Genomic DNA, 20,179 nt, shown 5'->3' with positions numbered 1-20,179 from the left:
GAAAAGGAATAACAAAATGATTTTTTATGCCCCTTTCAGGCTGAATGATCTGATTAAAATCAGAATACTCAAACATGAGTTGAACTGCATTAACTCTGAATCACAGAGACAGTCTCAGAAATAAATTAGGACAACCTATAAGACATTATCACAGCCAACGCAGAGCTGGAAAATGAACAAACAATAGACAAACTCACTCAAACATACTCACTTGCTCATCTACATGCAAAATACTCAAATGAGATGGTACATATTGAATTAATGAACATCTATATGGGTCTGTCAACTATGTGCTAAGTATTATACCAGGCAAAAGAAATGAGAAATAAGATCCAGTCTCTACTTTAAGTAACTTTAGAGTATAACACATAATGCCTCCCTTTGGATGATTACTAAATACATATTAGATACCTTACTCTCTCCTCCTTGGTAATTATGCACTTTTTCTTTCCATAAATGTCTTTGCTGTAATTTCAGTTTCAGGTAGATATCTGTTCAAAGTTGAAAACTGTGCCACATTACATCAAGATTATTCTGTACTAAAAGGGCTCATGTTAACTACCTCCCCATGGAAGGTACTATGGGGCAATAAATTTACTTCATTCAACAAGTACTATACATTTTCCTCATGAATATGCTTTGTGCATAGAATGCTTATGAATTACAAGTTATTAACACATAGATCCCTCAGATCAATGTAAAAACTGGAAAAATAAAGTATTATTTTTCAGGTAGAAACTGATTTCCAATTGTGAATTTTACAACTAAGCCAACTTTGCAAAAAGAAAACTTACTCCTCTTAACTGGCAAAACACTAGCATGCATACCATCTTTTTGATCAAAGGCAAAATCAAGTCATGCTGTGCAAGTAAAATAATCTGCTCCTCTTTCAATGCCACTTACATATAAACACTGACAATAACTTATTCTTGCAAAAAGCCTTGCTTAGGTCAACTAGAGATCCATGACATGAGGAGGAGCCCTAGTCCAGATTCTCTACTAAAAGGGTGCTGGACTACAGGAAGTTCCATAAGTACCGACATCCTATGTCTCTTGATTTCCTAGGCCCAGCATAGTGCCTGGTACATATGAAGACATAAATAAGTGAATGACGAATGAACAAAAATTAAAACTATTCAGTAGGGATCACAACTTAAGCTATGAAAAATTAATTCACTTAAATAATATTATTTAGCTTACACTTAACTGGTATCTCTAAGGAGCATTTTTCTTATGCAAGAATATTATTATAATTATCATTAAAAATGAAAGATACATGAAAAGAAGCACGATCCAGAGTGGAATCAAAAGCTGAATTCTCAACTTCTGAGAACACTTTGAAACTCAGAAAAGTGATTTCAATCTATGAAACATGCAATCTGGTGATGGTGACCGTTCTTCAATCTAATCTTACTTAGGGAAAGAAAGACAGAAAATACGATTACTAGTTTGAACTACACACGTGATACCATTCATATAAAATTTTTAGCTTCCGCTAAAATGTTTCTTTTAAACTAAATAGCAAAATACACGAACACACTGCAGTCAATGAATGAGTTAATATATGATAAGAAGCCTATTTAAAAGAACTGCCCACGTAGCCACAACACCTCAGCACGCTCGCACATACAACACTTATTTCGAAGTAACATTCTAGACTCCTCGATTGCTAAATTCACCATGGTCCACTCCCCACCCACTTTATTTACTTTTCAGCGTGTAGGTAAAAAATACAAGGAAGCTGATTTCTCTCCCAAGTCCACGTGAAGAAAACGAAAAAGTTACTACATTTTTGTAACGGGAAAAAAACACAAAAAAACCTAATGAAAACAAATTACCCACGCACAAGAAAAATTTTTTTAAAATTACCCATCTGGTCATCACGTTGTGGCCTAACACCTTGGCAACATGTGACTCTGGTTCATTTTTTTATTCCCACCCCCACCCTACAAATTCCAAGAGCAGGACGAGACTATCCGAGACCACAGACAAGTCTCCGGCCCCGAGAGGGATGACAGGTCCGGGCTTGCCTCCGGGGCCGAACGGGAATCGTCCAAGGGGCACCCTGGCCCCGCCTCCTACCGGCTTCTCAGGGCCGCAGCACCCCTTCTCCTCCTCCCACTTCCTTCTCCTCACCTCTCGGCCCCGGTTCATGCGTTTCCCATCTCTCCGCCAGCTCCTGCCTCCGCGCCTCCCTCCATTTCGGTTTGATCTTTACTTCCCACGCCGGGTGAGGGGCGGAGGGCAGTGCAGAGGATGCAAGCGAGCAGCTGCCCCGCCGCGTTCTCGTCCGCACCCCACGCCGGGCTTGCCGGGTCCCTTCCAGCCACGGGGCAGGGTACGCGAAGACAGCCCGACAGCCGGACAGACCCACAGACCCGGAGAGGAGGGAGGGGGCGGAGCAAGCGCGGGCCACACGTCACCCGCCCGCAGCGGCGCCAACGTCTGCACGTCGGCTCCCGCAGCCCCACCCCCCCGCGTGCGCGCGCCGCCGCCCCGCCCGCCGCCCGCCGCCCGCCCAGCGCCGAGGGGGACCAGGCCTGCGGCGAGGGCGCGCCCCCGGGCGGGCGTGGGCGCGGGCGCGCGCGTTCCCGGGACTCAGTGTCTGTGAGGATCCCTCGCCAGGCCGGGCCTGTCACCTCCAGATCGCTACCTGAGCATATTTCCCTTCAGTTACTTGAGTCGGCTCCATCTTCTCCCCGCCCTTCTCTGTAAGTTGAAGACCTGGAGGAGGTAATTCCTATTACAGGTAAAGGAGAGAGGAGCCCTGAATATGAGTGAAGAACCAAGTAATTGCCATTGTCATCGACAGCCAGAAATCCTGGCTGCTGGTCACTTTATATATGGTTCCTTCCTCTCAAGTCCCGCCTTCCTTAAGCTTTCTGGATTCTCAGTTTAGTTCTCTTAAAGTTACCTCTTCTAGTCGGTCCTTTTGTCGGATTAACCCCACCAAAAACAAAATACCCGAAGATTCCCTGGCTCAATTGAATCAGGAAGATGACATTAAGAACAATTAACCTCAAGAATGTGCTGTATGTGTGTACAGTTCTAGGCTAAAAGCCGGGCATGCAAAGGCGGTATGAGTTAATAATGTGTTGTGGCTCCTTTTTTCGCTTCCATACCCCTCTCGTAAGGAATGTGTCTTGACACCTCATAGAACCGTGTTTTATAGAGAGGCAGCCAATAGTGATCCAATTATACAGTTCATTGCCCAAACTACTTCTGTAGTTCTGCGTTCAGTTCTAGATCAAGCACTTTAAGAAGACCTCAAAGAAGTTGGAATTATTTCAGAGAAGAGCAAAATGATGAAGAGTGCTCAAAAGCATGACAAATGAAGAAGTACTCTTTGAACTTGGGAAGATTCTCACAGAAGAGAGAAAGCTACTGGGACTATCTCCAAATATGTGAAAACTCATCATGTAACATAGATTTGTTTCATATGGTCTCAAGAGATGCAGACTTGAGAGAAACAGATTTCAGATCCTAAAAAGAAGATCCCCTTCTAGCACTCGCCAGAGAAGGTGTCTGCTTTAGGTTACATGGATGCCTTGACCTCTGGATTTGACTTTAAGTAGATTCTGAAGGCTTACTTAATAGGAACTAGGTGCAGGGGAGCCAGGCATCAAGAGAAGAATTAGTTGATGGTTTTGTTAAAGGTGTTTACAGCCTTGAGAGTCAATCAGTTCATGGTTCCAGCCTTAGAATTTACAGGTTAGCTATGAGACAAGTCAAATGCATCAAAAGGTAAAAAATGCAAGGAGGCTATATGATAATGAGAGGTACTAACAATAAGTTCTAGGAGTTTACATGACAGATTGTTCTCATCACAGTTTCAGAGACTTAGGGGACAAGAAGGAAATCGTAAATAGACTGCTTAGAACTGCCCTGTCCAATAGGGTAGCCACTAGCCAAATATGAATATTTATACTTGAAATGTGGCTGGTCCAAATTGAGACATGTAGTAAGTGTGAAATACACACCAGATTTCAAAGACTTAGTACAAAGAAAAAAATGTAAAATAGCTTAATTCTTATATTGATGACATGTTGAAATATTTGGTAGATATTGGGTTAGTATATTAAAACTAATTTCACTTATTTTCACTTTTTTAATTTGGCTACTAGAAAAATTTTAAATTACATAGGTCGCTTGTATCTTGTTCTATTAGATAGTCCTGACCTAGAAGGAAATATACTTCATTGAACTCTAAGAACTATATTTGTACCCTTTGTAGTCCTTGGGGGATTTTCCAAAACATTAATGGAAAGACAGTCCGATGACAAGATTCCTCATGAAGAGAAGGAAGACTGTCCATAAAATATGCCATGAGCAAAGACAAGGAAACAAGACTGCAGATGCATTCTGTGGTGAGTAACCTGTTTGTCTATAGTGGAAGGTTCTTATTAGAAGGTAGTGACAAAGTCAAAATTGGCTAGAAACTGGTCTGTAAAGAGAGACTCAGTTTTGAATTTAGTTCTGTAGGCAGTCGGGATTTGGCAGTTACCAACTGGGATTGTAAGATTTTCTTGACAATATTGAGTATAGTGGGTTGAAATTAATGGGTGGTTGGGCAACCAATTAAAACTCATTGTACTTAAAAATGTATTATACCAAAAAATGTTCAATAGAGGGTTGATTGAAATAAATTATAGCACATCTATAAAGTGGAATCAATTGATATGGAAACATATCAAGATATACAATTGAGTAAATAGTTTACAAAACAATATATATACAATATGACCCCATATATGAAAAATTATATATGTATGTGTATGTAACTAGATCATTTGACTAAATTACCTTAATTATTCCAAAATTGTCTCAAAAACAAAATCTCAGTGTGGGGTATTTTCAGTGGCTCAACGAAGTCATCCATGTTTTTGGCTCTTTCATGTCTATGTTCCATCATATTAGCAAATTCGCCTTTCAATCTCAGCCTTTGTCACCTCATGGGTTGTTGGGATGGGATAATAAGCTCCAGACTCATTTCCAGCCCATCAGTCTCTTAGTATCTCAGTATGTAAGACCACTAGGTCTGCCCAGCTCATTAGTGCCCCACAGCCTTAGCTTATAGGCCTTTTTTGGTTTTACCTATTCTCAGTCCAATGTCCTGCCGTCTTCCCTACCCCAGCTTGCAACATTGGGTCTTAAAAGTCCATCTTTGATGGACCCCAGCGCAGTTCCTTACCTGGAGCTGACACTTAACTGCTGGGGGACACTGAATAATAAAAGACTCAATTCTAAAATAAGCCTCCCTAAACTTTTTAATGAACTGAGTTGGGAAGGAAAAAAATATCACTACCATGGCAGACTGTTGGTTGCCTACGGAGCCACCATTTTTGTCCTCTCCCTCACTTAATAAAATGAATTTGTTAAAGTTCCAAAGAACTAAAGAAATGTGAGCTCCTCCCATTACACTGGTAGTATTCTATTTCCATTTGAATAAGAATGTTGTAGAGGTGGTCACATGTCCAAGGGATAGTCAGCTAGGGAGGATTCTGCAATATGTTTTATTCAAATGGCAAAATATATGCTTATAAAATATAGAGAGTTGTTCTTGGGTTTCTGTTCCAGATGGTGAACTTGGCATACCATCTGCCAACTATTCTTTCCTAGACACTACTGAAATAAAAATGTAGAAGTAGAAAAACCAAAGAGTAAATAAAAGAATAAAGATATGTGTGTTTTTATGTATGTGCTCATGTTAAGGAGAGGACAGTAGGTAGAGAAGGGGAGAAAAGTAAATGAAATTTCAACAATTTCCTGGATAACAAAGCTAATAGTAGTGATTTGACTAGTAATAACACCCAAAACCAACGCCTAAAAAAATATAGTGAAGATGCTACAAAAGAGTTAGTTGGGAGCATGGCAGAGGGCAGAAGTGAGAATAAGGGCTGAAAATGGAGGTAACATTCTAAATATGGTACAAGTGAATCAGTCACAATACACGTTTCCTTCTCTCATCCATGCACACTGTGAGCAGACAAACACATCTGCCACCAGACAAAAACAGAAACCAAGGGTTTCCCTGGTGGTGCAGTGGTTGAGAATCTGCCTGCCAATGCAGGGGACACGGGTTTGAGCCCTGGTTCGGGAAGATCCCACATGCCGCAGAGGGGCTGGGCCCATGCGCCGCAACTGCTGAGCCTGTGCTCTGGAGCCCACGAGCCACAACTACTGAAGCCCGTGTGCCTGGAGCCCGTGCTCTGCAACGGGAGAGGCCACTGCGATGAGAAGCCCATGCACCTCAACGAAGAGTAGCCCCCACTCACAGCAAGTAGAGAAAGCCCACACGCAGCAACAAAGACCCAACGCAGCCAAAAATAAAATAAATGAAATAAATAAATTAAAAAAAAAACAGAAACCAAAAAGACCCCAAAGTCTCCTCCAAATTAATTGCACAAATAGTAGAGAAGAAGTGAAAACTTTTATGTTGACAACACAGAGCAAAACCACTATTGTTCTGGCATTCAGAGCCAGCATTCAGAGAGCCAGCTAGCTACTTGCCTACCAATCCTAAAGTGAAACCTGATTTCTGGCCCTGCTCTGGCCGTGTATTCACAATTTCCACACAGGAGAAAGAGCTGGAAGACATCCTACTTACTAAAAGCAAAGGAAAACCACATCAATGACCAGCTCTTTTTATGTAGGAACATACAGTGAAGAATCAACAGGCAAATCAGGAAAATCACCATTCTGAAAGAGAAAGACAAAGAAAAACAGAGTAACTAACTCCAAAGGAAGCCATTAAAATTCAGGAAATAAAAAAGGACATTTTTAAAAAGCACTCCAATTTATATACTCCAGTATTCAGAATATATTGGATCTATAAGATACAAACCAAATATTCTGAAAAAAGAGCAACCACAGAAGAAAATAGAGTTCTGAGACACTAAAAACATGATTACTTAAATAAAAAATTCATTGGAAGTATTGGAGATAAAAATCAAGGAAATCTAGAATATAAGATATAAAGGCATAAACAGAAAACATGAAAACAGATAAGAGTCATGGAGAGCCAATCCAACCAACCAATTCAATCAGTAGAAGAGAAAGACTTTTTTAAGTGAGAAAAAAAATCAAGAATAAAATCTATGAATAATAGTAATAATAAACCTGCAAATTTTCCAAACATAAACATTTTACCAACAAAGGAATAAAAATAAGACCTACTCAGCAGCACTGGATCTAGAAGACAATTACAGAATATTTTCAAAGTTTTAATGATAGATATTTCTCAGTCTAGAGTTCTGTACTCATTCAAATTATCAATTAACTACAAGAGCAAACTAAAGATATTTTCAGATCAGCAAGGATGGAGAACTACAGAACACTTTCCTCTGGTATGATCTTTTAGAAAGTTACTTGACCATGTACTCCAGCAAAATAAGGGCAAAAACCAAGAGGAGACCATGGAATTCTGGAAAAAGTGTATCAATCCTAGAAAAAGGCAAAGAAAAAAATCATGGAAGAGTGCCGTGCATCGTCTAGAGAGGAAGCAGTGTAGATGGGAGCACAAAGCTGAAGGGTTCAAGGAGTAAGTCTTAGAGGAGAAAATGCTGGGGCGGGGGCAGGGGTGGGTAGAGGGGGCATTCAGTAGAATTGATGGTAAGGTAGGGGATTTGAAAAAAATGAAGTTGTAGTAAATCAAATGGTGCAACAATACAATGTAGACAGGGGTAGTTCCTTAAAAGAAATTCAGAAAAGGTACTATCAGGAAAAGGATCAAAACAAAATGTATCCATTATACTTAGGATTGGGAGGAAGAAAGAGAGCTAACAAAGGAGAAGAGTGGTCAAAGAGATAAGTGATAAGCAAAGATATATAGAATTATTTTTTTTAAGTCATCAACAAGGTTAATTCCTGCTCAAAGTCAAGGAGAGTAGAGACTGGATAAATGTCCTTGGAGATTTAGGTGACTGATGAATTGGAATCCCTTTTATAAGCTGATAAAGATGGAATCATATGGAAATGTAAGCGAGTAAATGAGAAGTGGGAAAATGAAAACACTGATGGTAATCATTTTTGTCTAAAAAAGCAAGGCAATACATGAAGAAATATTAGGGTCCAAGAGAGACTTTTGTCTGTGTGTGTTTTTAAGATAGAAGAGGAGGGGCAGGGATTGATAAAGGGAAAGAACCTATAAGAAAGAGATGAGCTAAGTAAGGAAATAAGGAGGTAAAGGCAGACAAGGATGCACTGAAGACCATGGGTGAGGTTTTTTCTTTATCTTGGTAGAAGGATGTTTTTCTGTGAGATAGGACAGAAGAAGTAGAAGATGCTTGAATATACAGGAGTAAGTTCAAGGTATTGAGGTATGTATAGCTATAATAATTTCCAAGTTGAACATATGAAATGAAAGTTATGCATCTTTCAGCAGCCTTGAAATTATGAATTGTTCAGTGGATGAATATTTTAAACTATTTCTTATAAGATAATAAGATACATTAAATTTTCATAAAATATTACAAAATACAGACAAAAGCCAATTTCAAGGATGCAGTCAAGGTTAGGTATTAAAAAGCAACACCACTCAAAGTCAATATAAAATATGCAATGAAAACTACTATTCACCCAGTTCTTATTGGCTGTTTTAAGTTGATATCCAGTTGGTTGCCCAAATGCCAGGTGATACCCTGTGGTCAGTGTGAGAATGCATTTGAGTATATGTTTGTGTGTGTGAATGGGACTTTGGGGAAAAAAGATTAGAGGCAGTTAGCTTCAAAACTAATTTTTAACTAGTCTTTTGATAGCAGAAGCTAGGTCTGGTTGTCTTATACAAGCAAATGATCCACCCAAAGTCTGGGGCTGAAACATGTTTATTCCTTAAAGTACTGTGTGGGAAGGGAAGAATCATTCTGTGCTAACTGTTGCCATTCTGTGATTACCCCCATGGATAAGGTGGGAAATTGCTTAAGCTATATATAATGAGACCCAGAATTACAGTAGCTTAAACAATAGACATCTCATATACAGGATGCATGGGTGATCCTAGTATGTTGTACTTTCTTTCTCGATTTATTCATCCCGGGACACATGCACCTTCTCATTGCTCTGCCATTTCTAGGGTGTTGTCCTCATTTAATAGTCCAAGATGACTCACAGTCGTGACCATATTCCAAGTAGCAGTCCTAAGGAAGAGGAGGAGCCAAAGGACATCCCTTGGGAAACTGAAAGTATACCTATCACTCACAGTCACATGGCCGTACTGAGTTGCAAGGGAAGCTGGGAAATGTAGTATTTATTTCAGGCAACCCTGTACTAAGTTAAATAATCAGGAGGTAGGAAATATTTGGAGGCAAATGTTTCACCCAGAATACTTTCCTTCTTAATTAAAGCAAATATACTGGTATTAAACAGATAAGAATAGCCTCTCTTCCCTTCTTACCAGAACTGAGCCAAAGGGAACAGAAGAGAATGTCAAGAATAACTTTTATCTCTTTCTAGCACATAAAAAGTGAGCTAGTAAAAAATGGCAAAATGAAATCATGAACAGTAATTACTTTAAGGATTAATTTTTCCTGAAGTTTAACCTATTCTTAAGCATGTTCAATGTGGTCAAAGTGACGTTTTCATTTATTCTACCCACAAGAAAGTAAGGATATATCACAAAATCCACACTTTGCTAAGCAGTGTGAAACATTCCAAAGAAACACGTGATATGATCTCTAGTCTCAAGGAACTTAGAGGAATCTACAGTTTGGGTAGAAGACAAATTTAACACTCAAGACGCTTCAAGAACAATTAACTGCTGAGTTGCATGATACTTACTTTATGAGTGCAAAAGGAATTCAAAGTAACGATAGGCCACCTCTGGATACAAGACATTAAAAACCTTTGTGGAAATAGTGAAAACTGAACTGGGCATATAAGAATAGGTAGAACAAAATGTTTCATATGCCAAATTATGAAAGATTTATTTGTAGGATTAATCCTAGAGAATAAACACATACTGAATTCTAAAGTGCAAGCTGTTGCTGATGGTAGCCTAAAGGCTAAGAATGACTGATTTGGTCATCTATTAACAAGTGCCATTTCTGTTTTTTGCTTGATGTTGTATCCACAAGTACTAACAGAATGCCTGGCACATATTAGACACCAAGTATCTGTTAAATAAATACAATTTTTCTTTTACCCTCTGTTTTTTTTATTATGTGACAAAGGACTTAACATTTTTCTATTGAGGTATAGCTTTTTTAAAAAACTGAAATGTAGGGCTTCCCTGGTGGCGCAGTGGTTGAGAGTCCGCCTGCCGATGCAGGGGACACGGGTTCGTGCCCCTGTCTGGGAAGATCCCACATGCCGTGGAGTGGCTGGGCCCGTGAGCCATGGCCGCTGAGCCTGCGCGTCTGGAGCCTATGCTCCGCAACGGGAGAGGCCACAACAGTGAGAGGCCCGCGTACTGCAAAAAAACAAAACAAAACAAAACAAAAACCCTGAAATGTACCAAAGTGTACAAATCTTAATTGTACAGTGCCATATACCACCTCATGTAACTACTACCCAAATCAAGTTGTAGAACATTTCTAACTCTACCAAATAGTCTTATGACCCTCCCAGTCAGCACTCAAATCCCCTCACCCCACTGCAGCCACCCCAAAGAAGCCACTATTCTGATTTCTATCAACATAGATTATATTCCGAGTTTTAAAATTCATATAAATAAAATAATATATCACGCAACATTTTTTCAGGTTTTTGCTACCTTGGTCTTAATTTTTGAGGCTTGTTGATACTTGAAAGAGAGATTTCCACCCTTCATTTTAAAGTCTTTTCTTATGGAAAAACCATAGAAAAGTATGGAAAAGGTGTTTAGTAGGTAGTAACATACATTAGAGTTGTCATTGGTCTTTGAACTTCAAAGACAGTTTGTGCTTACTTTAAGTGTAGGCAAGGCCAGCATAACTCCATCCTGCACTATTATAGTATAGCTTGGTAGTTCCAAAATGACAGTCAAGTTAACTTGCTGTGACTTTTTTACTCAGACAAATCTGGAAATCCCCTGTGAAGTTTAGGTCAACTACAAAGTTAGAGGCACCGTCCTTATACAAAAACACCCTCACTTCTGACACCAACTGCAAGTTTGCAGGGGTATGGGGGGGGGTCCCCAAACTACCTCAGTTTCAATAATTTTCTAGAAAGACTCATAAAACTCACTGAAAGCTGTTATACTCATGGTTATGTTTTATTAAAGGGAAAGGATACAAATCAAGATTAGTCAAAAGCAGACACACATAGAGCAGAGTCCAGGAGGGTTTCAAATGCAGAGTTTCAGTTGTCTTCTAGCCACGGAGTCAGGACATGGTACTGTTCCAACATTGATGTGTGACAACATGCACAGTGTACTGCCAATCAGGGAGGCTCACCTGAGGTTGGTGTCCAGAGGTTTTGGGGGGGCCTTATTATGTAGGCTTGATTGATCACCCAGTTATTTAATCCCAGTTTCCAGGTCTGTGGATACTTTGTGACTCAAAGCCCCCACCCTAACTCACACAGTTGGACCTTTGGAAGGGCCAGCCCCCAACCTAAGACTGTATGGGTGTGGCCAGTCCCCACCCTAGATTATATTGTTAGACAATCCAGTAGGACCCAAGGCCCTCAGGCAAACGACAGATACTGTAAGGCTGAGGGCAAAGGCCAGGTCTTCTCTTTGGGCGAGCCCCAATTCTTTACTACATAACCCCTAAATCTTCACTGGAGAATTTGTTGTTTCTGAAACCTGAAGTTAAATTGTTTCTCCAAAATATTTTTTCTCAATGATTAATTTCATGAGTTTGTATTTTTAAGGATTCTGAATTATTATGAAGTATCTCAGCATATTTGACAAGAGAGTTAAGATTGGAGCAGGATCACTAACATTTTCTTTCTCCCTAATTGTCCAATATATATAAATACGAGGATTCTACCAAGATTATGGACTTGTACTTTTGAAAGTTGGGCACCAGCTACACAATAAAACTGAGAGTTTTCCACGAGCAATACCAGAACTGACAATACTAAAAAACAAGGCTGAGTTAGCAACATTTCAGTGATTTTGAGGCTTGGGGATTGGGTAAGACTCCCCTAGAAAGAGTGTAAACTCCCAAAAACCTCCATAAAGAATGGTGAAATTGTCTAAAATCGTCCCTATATTTTGAACATTTTTTCTTTACATGAATGTGTTGAAGAATTGTCTCTGAGGAACTAATGCCATTATGGCTTAAAATGAAATTAAAAGATTTAAAGAGTTAAGGTGCCACTTATTGTTTATGTCAAATTTCTGTTTAATTTTTATTACTATTTTGATAGGTTTAGCTCTCTTCCTAGTTTAAAATGAGTTGTGATTGTTTTGTTCTTGTTAAGATATAATAAGATACAAAACAAACTGAAACAGGCTGAAAACTGAAACACCACCTTAGCAGGACTAGAACAATTAAAGTCAATCAAATCACAGGTCGGGCAGGCAGATATTATAGAGTCATTGGTCAGGAAGCGCAAGGTTTAAGTCATGGGTAAGATTCCAATTTCAAAGGCTCAAGAGGCTCAGACTAAAAGCTATGTTTAGCTAACTCTATAGGTTGATTCAAAGGTTCATTCAGCCTTTCATTCAAATCATATATTGTGTATTGAATACCTACTATGGGTCAGCAGACACATTAGCAGAGAAGACAAACACTGTTGGCTTTTAGGGATGACAGCTAACATTCATTGCCCATCTATCTGCTCTTTTGCCAAGCATTGTGCTAATAAGCACTTCTTCCAGAACTCTATAATTCTCACTTTTATTATCTAGATTTCACAGGTAAGGAAATTTGAGTCTCTAAGAGGTTGACAATCTGACTGAAAGAATGCGTCTAAAGGCCTTTTGGCGCATCCTCCAAAGCTGAGCTTTCTTACTAGCAAAAGGCCCTCGCAGGTTGCGTAGCCTTCTCTTCTCTCACTTTCAGTTTCTGTGCTGGATACAAGAGCCCCATCTTTTGGCAAGATGTGGAACTTCATAAAGGAGGACTTGACCTGGGGACTGATGACAAAGGTGTCAAGGGTTAGTTACCTCATTCCCTTCTTTATTGAATGGTTTATCATCTAGAATCCTAGTATTTTCTAGACCAGAAGAAGGGACTCGTTTTGGTTATAGCTCTGTCTGTTGGTGTTTATGTTGCTATTATGCAGAAGAAAGATAGAAAAATAGGGACAGATAATTAATTTTATTAGTAGTACTTAAAATATATATCGAAGGTTGCTTAAAAATAAGTTCTTCGTTTAAAATGTTCTTCGTTTAATATGGATTTCATCAAGTGCGTCATTTGAAAATTTTAAATCTAGGTACAATCAATGTGCAATGATAAAAATTGTCTGCTTGAACATAAAGCCTCAGATTTACACATCTCTGAACAGACCTGGTTATTTAACAACCCCTAAAGTGAATTTTACAAAATAAATTCTGACATATACGCTCTATGGGAGAATTTCTCTTTTTAAGCTTTCACAGAGACACAGCAAGAAATTATAAACACATATATAAGCAAAACAAGTATAAACAACAATTTTTTATTAAGTGTGTAACACCAATTATAGTGTTTCCTTTTATAAAAGCAAAAAGAGTAAAATATCCTCTCATAGTTTGAAACTCTGGAAATAGACAACCATATCCTAAGTGTGTTGAGGCCACGTCCTACAGACATGAATGGGGGTTACTAATGCCCACAACTGACACAAGTGCCAGAAGCCGTCTTTTTCTGTTTAGCCATCTTCTAACCTAAATGAACCAATTCAAATTCCCACACTCCTCTGAGGAAGCCAACATCTAAGGTATTATTTTTATTTAATTAGTTATGTTTTTAAATTGTTAACGCAGTTATTTATTGAAACCCATTTATATAAAATTCATTTATGTGTTTTAAAGACAAAAAAATGTACATAGGCCTCAATATTCAGGCAATCAAATCCATTCTCAGAAGTGCTTTGCAAGAAGATGGACTTCGTTGCCCAGCCCCACAAAAGATCTTTTTGTTTATACTCCTGAAGATGAGATCTCAAAACCTGTGCAAAGAGGGAAGAGATAATTAGCAAAGAACTCCTCCAGAATGTGATGCCTCATCATAGAGGGGCAGCGCAAGTGAGGCTTCAGAGGCATGTGCGTGGAGGGCGGTGAGAAGAGCCAGGGGCCCAACGGGATGGCCCCACCTGCAGTGCACAGTCAGCATGCCCTCCAGGGCCCCTTCCTCCTCTTCAACTTCTGAGGCCGGCATCGCTCCTGGAGGTTCAGGCTCTGGAAGGGCATCTGTCACTTTACTAGATTCTTGACCTGAGGGGTGACGAGCAATATACTAAAATTCTGATTTAATCTGCATACTGGAGCGAGCATAGCTTTTGACATAGCCAAAATGAAACCTTTTTTTTCTCTCACAGTTGGTTTAAATTTTATTGGAATGGGTTACTTGTTCCCGGAGGAAAACTCCCATGAGATTATAGTTTTATTGTTGTTGTTTACTTTTAGATAATGTAACTTTCCACTGTCATTTTAGATCACAAACGCTATTGTGATTCAGTAGACTAGTTAATACTAGACTATTCACTAGAATATAAAAATGAAAGTGAAGAATTGGACTTAGTGTAAATTCTTCTCCCTTCCACCAGCTTACTTAAGCCTACTTGGAGCCGAAGGCCTGAACTGAAGAGTGGGGTGGGCCTTCTCTCTCCTTTCTCCGTATGGCAACATCCTCCCACCCCACTTAGCGCTGTCATTTCCAGGGACACACACATGCCTTACAAGCTGGGGGTTGAAAGCAGGTCAGGAGATGGAGGAAATTTCTTGCTTGGCTACACAGCCTGGTGGTTTCCCTCTCTGATTCTAAAAGCAGGGACCCTGGCAGGTCCTGATTAAAGGCAAATGATTAAAGCAGACTCTTTCTGTTGGGGGGCACTTTTGAGGACTCTGAAGGTTCTCAACCAGATGCTCCCAACTCCTGCAGTCCCCTGACTGATGCATCTTTCCTTCCTCAGACCCTGGGAAGCCCGCTGTGCACCTCTACTTTCTTTTTGAGGGAAACCTCTTTCTCCTCCAGATGGCTTTATTGGACAGACCCCAAGATGACCCACTCTAGCTCTCTTCTCCCTGGCTTACGCCCCTTGCCCTGATAAGGTTTGGGAGTGAAGGCCAGTCCTAAAGCAACGGCACGCTTCTGGCTCCACCAAGTAGTCAGTCATGCTCTTAGCCTCTAAATTTCCTGGAGTGGAAGTGGAATCACATCTCAGTGTACAGTACACTTTAAGCATTTTGGGACATCAGTACACTAGTTCTTTGCATTTTCCAAGCGCAGAAAACACATTTCAAAGCTCTCCTCTGGTCCCCTGGCAGTAACCCCACTAGACGTGAGATTCTATTCCCTGCAGGGGGTAGGTGCCTACAACATAGTTGCAGTTCTCTGAAGAAGCTTCTTTACTTTCTCTGACACTTGTTTATATCCTAAATCTGGTTGAAGGCTCAGAGAATCATGTAATAGTTTCTTTTTTGTTGTTTTTTTTTAACAAGTATTTATTAGGAGAAAAAAGTACAGTACATGTGGATAGATACATGGGCAGACTGAGAGAGAGAGTCCCATGTGATAGTTTCTTGAACACATTTCCTTTGTAAACCTGCCTGTGGAGAGGAGAAGGTATCTCATACTCACTTGGGTATCCTGTCATCTGTTGGTGCTTCAGTAGAAACTACGCCAGAAAGAATCCCATTTTGAGATCCTCTTAGAAATAGAAGCACAACGAATAAGGACACGTTATAGAACCTAGGTGTGAGCAGCATTAGTACACATCAGACCAGGGTCTGAATATTTCTTAAATTTGTGTTGTTTTTTTCCTTATCTCTATTACCACCATCTCTGTTCAAAACTTCATAATCTCTTACTAGTACTGTTGCAGTCACTTGTCTCTGCCTTGGGTTTTACCCCTGTCAAATGTCTTCTTCATAATACCACCAGATTGTTTGACCTAAAATGCAAATATTACCTTGTCACTGATCTGCATTAAATCTTTCAAAATCTTCCAATAGCCTTGCCCTAGAAGCATGCTTCTCAAATATTAGAGTGCATACAAATGATCCGTGAATCTTGTTAAAATGCAGATTCTAATTGAGTAGGTTTGGAATGTGGCCCCCACTTCTACAGTTTTAAAAAGCTCTGAGGTAATGCTGCTGCTGCTCCAAAAACCACACTTTGAGTACCAAGGCCTTAGAGTTTTGGCTTCTTAGTTGTGCCATTCAAAGACCTAACTGAACATACCTGATTTTATTTCTTCTCTCTCCATATGGCCACCATTTATATTTCTCAGAAAAAAAATTGTTGTTTCTTGTCTGATGGATGCTGTAACAAATTACCACAAACTGGGTGACTTAAAACAACAGATATTTTTTTCTCTCACAGTTCTGGGGGCCAGAAATCTGAAATCAAGCTGTCAACAGGGCACTGCTCCCTCCAAAGGCTTTGAGGGAAAATCAGTTCCTTGTCTCTTCCACCTGCTGGTGGCTCCAGGAGTTCCTTGGCTTACAGCCTCATGGCTCCAGTCTCATTGCCTCCCCCTCTTAGGTCTCAAAACCCTCTCTGCCTCATATCTATAGGAATGCATGTGATTGCATTTAGGGCCCATGCAGATATTTTATGCATGAGCCCTAAATCCTTTATTTAATCACATCTTCTGCCATATAAGACAATGTCTCCAGGTTCTGAGGGTTAGGGTGTGGACATGTCTTCTTGGGGAGTCTCTATTCAACCTACTACATGCCTCTTTTTAGAGCACATGGCATCCTGTGAATCATAGCTTTATTGGAGGTTTGTTATGTGTCCGCCTAGTAGCATTTTACTTATGTAATAAAAATATGACTATACCCTTTGAGCAGCCTTTTCTCTTGCACCCAGCCCACTCTGAGAACAGACTCAGCACTTCTTCTGGCATTCCCTGCAAAAGCAAGTCCAACTTCAAAAACATTGGCTAGTAATGTAAATGTTATGAAGTTTTCTTTGGGAAATGTACCTTGCACACAACAGAGCAAACTTTAAGCAACCTTCTTAATTAGATACCTCTTTTCATCTCTCATTTCAAAATCTCATTCTTCTTCCATACAGACTCTAGATCTTGTTTTCATCTCTCCTTTTGCCTACACTGATTCCCAAGTCCCTTTATTGTAATGGGACATTTTGTTACAGTACCCCTCAGTAATACAGAATTATTAAAGCTATAAGCTTTAATTCATTTCTTTAGACTTCAATTCCTTCATTTATTATAATCATCAACAACAAGCCTAGGAGGTAAGATTTTGTAGAGATATAATAATAACTTACCTAATGTCATATAGTAGTAAGTAGTAGTACTAGATTCAAATCCAGATTTTCTGGTGCCAAAGTCTATGATTTTAACCATTATTAAAATAATGGTTAATTTTGACATCGTATTGAGATATCTATTCTGTGCTTGGCTTCTAGACAAATGTTTCCAAAAAGAAGTCTCTCACTCTGGGTCCCCTAGAAGAACTAATGAATCAGAACCTCCGGGAACTGGGCCAGGTCCTACATTTTTAACAACCTCTCAGGCAGTTCTTATGCAGTCACTTAAAGAATAAAAGCCTGTGGTTGATTTCTCTTTGTGGTTATTTATCTTGTCATCAGTAACTTGCATAGTGCCAACTTCAGGGCAAGTATAAAAGTGTGTTGAGTTAAACTAAATTGACTTCCTAACACTCATCAGTGAAGACTGCTTTCAGTATCTGAGGTGGAAATGAACCTCCAAGTGAAGGTTAAGTGCATTAGCTGTACGATTTTGAATGAATCAAGACAGAAAACTTACAGGTTATGAGGTACTTGGAAATCTTGAAATGTATTGTGCTTGTATGGTATTAAATCTAAGTGAAACTTCAGTTAATCTCAGAGTTTGGACCTCTGTGCTAGTTGCATTTTTGAATGACCTTCACTCCAAAAGAGGCTGTATCCAAAGGGCACTCACTCTCTTTTCCCGTATCTTTTCTCATTAGCAAATTACCGTCAGGGAGGTAGGTCTGCAGAAGAACTCTGCTCACATGGTCTGGATAAGGAAACGATATTTTTCAATAAATTACTCCCTCCACAGGAGAAAAATAGGCACTAAATTGACAGTGTGAGGCCTCCTAAATTGTGGACTATAGGTCATAATTCAAGAAATAACACATTTCATTAAGAAAGAACCTGATGAAACAGCTGAGTGAAGCATCACAGGTTCAAACTCTTCCCACCTCCACATTCCTTCCTCCACCAACCTGAAAACCAGATCTAATTATATTTCCTCCTTTGGGGTTCAGAATGAGTATGGGCAGACCATCACACCTTCCCATACAGTAATATACCAGTAAGGTACATGGATGTCATATTTTCATTGAATTTGACAATGAAATTTTCATTGCATTTGAACCCTTGAATTTATTTTTTTTTGACCCTTTAAAAAATATTTTATTTTTTAAGAGCAGTTTTAGGTTTACAGCAAAATTAAGAGGAAGCTATGGAGATTTCCCATAGACCTCCTGACCCCACGCATTCGCAGCCTTCCCCATGATCAATATCAGTCATGAGAAAGTAAAATTTTTTTTTACCAAGAATGAACCTCCACTGACACACCACAATCACCCAAAGTCCATAGTTTACCTTAGAGTTCACCCTTGGTGTTGTACATTCTACGGGTTTGGACAATAGTATAATGATGTATGTCTATCATTGTAGTATCATACAGAGTATTTTCACTGCCCTAACAATCCTCTGTGCTCTGCCTATTCATCTCTCTCCCTGCTATGCCCTTACAACCACTGATCTTTTTTACTGTCTCCATGGTTTTGCCTTTTCCAGAGTGTCATGTGGTCAGAATCATAGTATATAGGCTTTCCAGATTGGTTTATTTAGTACTATGCATTCAAGTTTCTTTCATGTCTTTTCATGAGCTTGATAGCTCATTTCTTTTTAACGCTGAATAATATTCTATTGTCTGGATGTACCATAGTTTATTTATTCATTTACCTACTGAAGGACATCTTGGTTGCTTCCAAATTTTGGCAATTATGAATAAAGCTGCTATAAAAAACCTGCATATCAGGTTTTTGTGTGGACATAAATTTTCAATTCCTTTGGGTAAATACCTAGGAGCGAGATTGTCAGATGGTGTGGTAAGAGTATATTTAGTTTTGTGAGAAACCACCAAACTGTCTTCCAAAGTGGCTGTACCACTTTGCATTCCCACCAGTAATGCTACCAGAGTTGCTGTTGCTCCATATCCTCACCAGCCTTTGTTGCCAGTGTTCAGGATTTTGGCCATTCTAACAGGTGTGTAATGGTATCCCATTGTTGTTTTAATTTGCATTTCCCTGATGACATGGTGTGGAGCAACTTTTCACATGCTTATTTACCATCTGTGTATCTTCTTTGGTGAGATGTCTTAAGATTTTCGGCCCATTTTTTAATCAAGTTGTTTGTTTTTTTACTGTTGAGTTTTAACAGTTCTTTGTATATTTTGGGTAACAGTCCTTTACCAGATGTGTCTTTTGCAAATATTTTCTCCCAGTCTGTGACTTCTCATTCTCTTGACATTGTCTTTCACAGAGCAGAAGTCTTTAATTTTAGTGAAGTCCAGCTTGTTAATTATTTCTTTCATGAGTTGTCTTCGGTGTTGTATCTAAAAAAGCATCACCACACCCAGCATCATGTAGGTTTCCTCCTTTGTTATCTTCTAGGAGTTTTATAGTTTTGCATTTTACATTTGGGTCTCTGATCCATTTTGAGCTAACTTTTGTGATGGTGTAAGGTCTGAGTCTAGGTTCATTTTTTCACGTGTGGATGTCCAGTTGTTCCAGCTCCATCTGTTGAAACACTGTCTTTGTTCCATTGTATTGCCTTTGCTCCTTTGTCAAAGATCAGTTGACTGCATTTATGCAGGTCTATTTCTGGGCTATTTGACCATGGTTTTTATGAAAGAAACAGAATTACAATCTTAACTGCTCAGCCTCCCATAGCTTCCATTGTCCATTGCCTTGGACAGTTGCTGAACAGAGTCAAACCTGAAAGTGGGTACCAATTCACTTTTCATGTCTGCAAGATTCTGTAAAACACATCATTCGAGTTAAGTTTAACGGAAGCCTGGTTAGCTTCTTCAGCATCTAATTAGGCACAAGAGAATCAAAGGGCAACAACCAGTC

At 39.5% G+C, this 20,179-nt stretch overlaps 1 protein-coding gene and 1 long non-coding RNA gene across 2 annotated transcripts in view; one reads left to right on the top strand and one right to left on the bottom strand.

The window, feature by feature from the left end:
* Positions 1-2,387, bottom strand: part of ASCC3 (activating signal cointegrator 1 complex subunit 3) — a 336,448-nt gene extending 334,061 nt beyond the window's left edge. Inside the window, exon 1 of the mRNA XM_060114407.1 lies at positions 2,137-2,387. The gene's annotated coding sequence lies outside the window, so the exon portion shown is untranslated. The remainder of the gene's footprint in view (positions 1-2,136) is intronic.
* Positions 2,388-2,525: 138 nt separating this feature from the next.
* LOC132500357 (uncharacterized) overlaps positions 2,526-20,179 on the top strand; it is a 42,883-nt gene continuing 25,229 nt past the window's right edge. Inside the window, exons 1-2 of the long non-coding RNA XR_009534024.1 lie at positions 2,526-2,711; positions 4,235-4,367. This is a non-coding gene — a long non-coding RNA (uncharacterized LOC132500357). The remainder of the gene's footprint in view (positions 2,712-4,234; positions 4,368-20,179) is intronic.

The sequence above is a fragment of the Mesoplodon densirostris genome, chromosome 12 (genome assembly GCF_025265405.1).
Source record: "Mesoplodon densirostris isolate mMesDen1 chromosome 12, mMesDen1 primary haplotype, whole genome shotgun sequence".
In the NCBI taxonomy this organism is placed as follows: Eukaryota; Metazoa; Chordata; class Mammalia; order Artiodactyla; family Ziphiidae; genus Mesoplodon; species Mesoplodon densirostris.
The sequence above is the reverse complement of the archived record's forward strand: the minus strand, read 5'-3'. Positions and strand labels throughout refer to the sequence as shown.